The sequence below is a fragment of the Arachis hypogaea genome, chromosome 8 (assembly GCF_003086295.3).
Source record: "Arachis hypogaea cultivar Tifrunner chromosome 8, arahy.Tifrunner.gnm2.J5K5, whole genome shotgun sequence".
Classification (NCBI taxonomy): Eukaryota; Viridiplantae; Streptophyta; class Magnoliopsida; order Fabales; family Fabaceae; genus Arachis; species Arachis hypogaea.
The window spans coordinates 22,788,984-22,793,800 of NC_092043.1; the positions used below are offsets into that span (position 1 = coordinate 22,788,984).

Here is a 4,817-nt window from a genome sequence, read left to right on the forward strand (position 1 = left end):
GAAGGGTCTGCCAAGGATGATGGATTCATCCATGCACTTCCCAGTCTCTAGGACTATGGAATCAGCAGGGATGTAATGGTCTTCAACCTTTATCAGAACATCCTCTACAAGTCCATGAGCTTGTTTTCTTGAATTGTCTACCATCTCTAGTGAGATTTTTGCAGCTTGCACCTCAAAGATCCCTAACTTCTCCATTACAGAGAGAGGCATGAGGTTTACACTTGACCCTAGGTCACACAAGGCCTTCTTGAAGGTCATGGTGCCTATGGTACAAGGTATTGAAAACTTCCCAGGATCCTGTCTCTTTTGAGGCAGTTTCTGCCTAGACAAGTCATCCAGTTCTTTGGTGAGCAAAGGGGGTTCATTCTCCCAAGTCTCATTTCCAAATAACTTGTCATTTAGCTTCATGATTGCTCCAAGGTATTTAGCAACTTGCTCTTCAGTGACATACTCATCCTCTTCAGAGGAAGAATACTCATCAGAGCTCATGAATGGCAGGAGTAAGTCCAATGGAATCTCTATGGTCTCATTTTGAGCCTCAGATTCCCATGGTTCCTCATTGAGGAACTCATTGGAGGTCAGTGGACGTCCATGGAGGTCTTCCTCAGTGGCGTTCACTGCCTCTCCCTCCTCTCCAAATTCGGCCATGTTGATGGCTTTGCACTCTCCTTTTGGATTTTCTTCTGTATTGCTTGGAAGAGTACTAGGAGGGAGTTCAGTAATTTTCTTGCTCAGCTGACCCACTTGTGCCTCCAAATTTCTAATGGAGGACCTTGTTTCAGTCATGAAACTTTGAGTGGTTTTGATTAGATCAGAGACCATGGTTGCTAAGTCAGAGGTGTTCTGCTTAGACCTCTCTGTCTGTTGCTGAGAAGATGATGGAAAAGGCTTGCCATTGCTAAACCTGTTTCTTCCACCATTATTGTTGTTGAAACCTTGTTGAGGTCTCTGTTGATCCTTCCATGAGAGATTTGGATGATTTCTCCATGAAGGATTATAGGTGTTTCCATAGGGTTCTCCCATGTAGTTCACCTCTTCCATTGAAGGGTTCTCAGGATCATAAGCTTCTTCTTTAGATGAAGCTTCCTTAGTACTGCCTGGTGCATTTTTCATTCCAGACAGACTTTGAGAAATCAAATTGACTTGCTGAGTCAATATTTTGTTCTGAGCCAATATGGCATTCAGAGTGTCAATCTCAAGAACTCCTTTCTTCTGATTTGTCCCATTGTTCACAGGATTTCTTTCAGAAGTGTACATGAATTGGTTATTTGCAACCATTTTAATTAGTTCTTGAGCTTTTGTAGGCGTCTTCTTCAGATGAAGAGATCCTCCAGCAGAGCTATCCAAGGACATCTTGGATAGTTCAGAGAGACCATCATAGAAAATACCTATGATGCTCCATTCAGAAAGCATATCAGGGGGACACTTTCTGATTAATTGTTTGTATCTTTCCCAAGCTTCATAGAGGGACTCTCCTTCCTTCTGTCTGAAGGTTTGGACTTCCACTCTAAGCTTACTCAATTTTTGAGGTGGAAAGAACTTTGCCAAGAAGGCATTGACTAGCTTTTCCCAAGAGTTCAGGCTTTCTTTAGGTTGTGAGTCCAACCATATTCTAGCTCTGTCTCTTACAGCAAAAGGAAATAGCATAAGTCTGTAGACCTCAGGGTTAACCCCATTGGTCTTGACAGTGTCACAGATTTGCAAGAATTCAGCTAAAAACTGATGAGGATCTTCCAATGGAAGTCCATGGAACTTGCAATTCTGTTGCATTAGAGAAACTAATTGAGGCTTAAGCTCAAAGTTGTTTGCTCCAATGGCAGGGATAGAGATGCTTCTCCCATAGAAGTCGGGAGTAGGTGCAGTAAAGTCACCTAGCACCTTCCTTGCATTGTTGGCATTGTTGTTGTTTTCGGCTGCCATGTGTTCTTCTTCTTTGAAGAATTCGGTTAGGTCCTCTACAGAGAATTGTGCCTTAGCTTCTCTTAGCTTTCGCTTCAAGGTCCTTTCAGGTTCAGGATCAGCCTCAACAAGAATGCTTTTGTCTTTGCTCCTGCTCATATGAAAGAAAAGAGAACAAGAAAATATGGAATCCTCTATGTCACAGTATAGAGATTCCTTGAGGTGTCAGAGGAAAAGAAAAATGGAAGGAAGAGGTAGAAAATTCAAACTTATCAAGAAAGATGGAGTTCGAATTGGGCATTAAGGAATAGTGTTAGTCCATAAATAGAAGGATGTGAGAAGAGGGGAAGAAATTTTCGAAAATTAAGTAAAAGATTTTGAAAACATTTTGAAAGACTTCAATTGATTTTCGAAAACCATGATTGAGAAAGAAGTAAAGTGATTTTTGAAAAAGATTTTGAAATTAGAAATAAAAAAGATTTGATTGAAAACTATTTTGAAAAAGATGTGGTGAAGAAGATATGATTGATTTTAAAAAGAATGTGATTGAGAAGATATGATTTGAAAAGCATTTTAAAAAGATTTGATTTTAAAAATTAATAACTTGGCTAACAAGAAAAGATATGATTCAAACATTAAACCTTTCTCAACAGAAAAGGCAACATACTTGAAATGTTGAATCAAATCATTAATTGATAGCAAGTATCTTTGAAAATGGAAAGAAGTTGATTTTGAAAAAGATTTGATTGAAAAGATTTGATTTGAAAAAGATTTGAATTTGAAAAGATTTTGAAAACTAAAAAATTTTTGATTTGAAAACAAAATCCTCCCTCTTGTGCCATCCTGGCGTTAAACGCCCAGAATGGTGCACATTCTGGCGTTTAACGCCCAAACCACTACCCTTTTGGGCGTTAAACGCCCAGCCAGGCACCCTGGCTGGCGTTTAAACGCCAGTTTGCCTTCCTCACTGGGCGTTTTGAACGCCCAGCTTTTTCTGTGTAATTCCTCTGCAGTATGTTCTGAATCTTCAATTCTCTGTATTATTGACTTGAAAAGACACAAATTAAAAATATTTTTGGATTTTTAATAGTGAGGAATAATCAAAATGCAACTAAAATCAAATAACAATGCATGCAAGACACCAAACTTAGCAGTTTGTATACTACTGACACTAACAAAATGAGAATGCATATGAGAAACATAAACACTCAAGTCAAGAGAATTTTAAAAATCAGAGTAAGAAATCATCAAGAACAACTTGAAGATTAATGAAGACACATGCATGAGTGCAAGAAGAACAAAAACATGCAATTGACACCAAACTTAAAATGAGACTCTAGACTCAAACAAGAAATTTTTGGATTTTATGATTTTGTAATTTTTTTGTGCTTTTCGAAAATTAAGTGGAAAAGAAAATAAAGGTATCAAAATTCTTAATGAGAATTCCAAGAATCATTGCAATGCTAGTCTAAGACTCCGGTCCAGGAATTAGACATGGCTTCATAGCCAGCCAAGCTTTCAAAGAAAGTTCCGGTCCAAAACACTAGACATGGCCAATGGCCAGCCAAGCCTTAGCAGATCATTGCTCCAACAGCAAGATTGATAGAAATTAACAAGCTCTAGTGATGATAAGTTGAAACCTCGGTCCAATAAAATTAGACATGGCTTCACAGCCAGCCAGACTTCAACAAATCATCATGAAACTCTAGAATTCATCTTCAAGAATTCTGAAAAAAAATATACCTAATCTAAGCAACAAGATGAACCGTCAGTTGTCCATACTCGAACAATCCCCGGCAACGGCGCCAAAAACTTGGTGCACGAAATTGTGATCATCAATGGCGCCATCAACATGGTACGCTCAATTGCAATCTCAACTTTTTATCACAACTTCGCACAACTAACCAGCAAGTGTACTGGGTCGTCCAAGTAATAAACCTTAGGCGAGTAAGGGTCGATCCCACAGAGATTGTTGGTATGAAGCAAGCTATGGTCACCTTGTAAATCTTAGTCAGGCAAACTCAAATGGTTATGGATGATGAATAAAACATAAAGATAAAGATAGAGATACTTATGTAATTCATTGGTGGGAATTTCAGAGAAGCGTATGAAGATGCTTGGTCCCTTCCGTCTCTCTGCTTTCCTACTGTCTTCCTCCAATCCTTCTTACTCCTTTCCATGGCAAGCTGTATGCAAGGGTTTCACCGTTGTCAGTGGCTACCTCCCATCCTCTCAGCGGAAATGTTCAACGCACCCTGTCACGGCACGGCTATCCATCTGTCGGTTCTCAATCAGGTTGGAATATAATCCAGTGATTCTTTTGCGTCTGTCACTAACGCCCAGCCCTCAGGAGTTTGAAGCTCGTCACAGTCATTCAATCATTGAATCCTACTCAGAATACCACAGACAAGGCTTAGACCTTCCGGATTCTCTTGAATGCCGCCATCAATTCTAGCTTATACCACGAAGATTCCGGTTAAAGAATCCAAGAGATATCCACCCAATCTAAGGTAGAACGGAGGTGGTTGTCAGGCACACGTTCCTGGGTGAGAATGATGATGAGTGTCACGGATCATCACATTCATCAAGTTGAAGAACAAGTGATATCTTAGAACAAGAACAAGCGGAATTGAATAGAAGAACAATAGTAATTGCATTAATACTCGAGGTACAGCAGAGCTCCACACCTTAATCTATGGTGTGTAGAAACTCCACCATTGAAAATACATAAGTGATAGTGTGATCATTGGCTTTGGCCCCATAGAGGGAACCATAAGAACCAAGATGAAAATACAATAGTAAAAGGTCCTATATATAGAGAACTAGTAGCCTAGGGTGTACAGAGATGAGTAAATGACATAAAAATCCACTTCCGGGCCCACTTCGTGTGTGCTTGGGCTGAGCATTGAAGCATTTTC

At 39.6% G+C, this 4,817-nt stretch overlaps 1 non-coding gene across 1 annotated transcript; it reads left to right on the forward strand.

Moving 5' to 3' along the window:
* Nucleotides 1-1,407: 1,407 nt before the first annotated feature.
* Nucleotides 1,408-1,515, forward strand: LOC112708643 (small nucleolar RNA R71). Its single transcript, XR_003156487.1, has one exon. It is a non-coding gene; the product is annotated as a small nucleolar RNA R71 (small nucleolar RNA).
* Nucleotides 1,516-4,817: the final 3,302 nt, after the last annotated feature.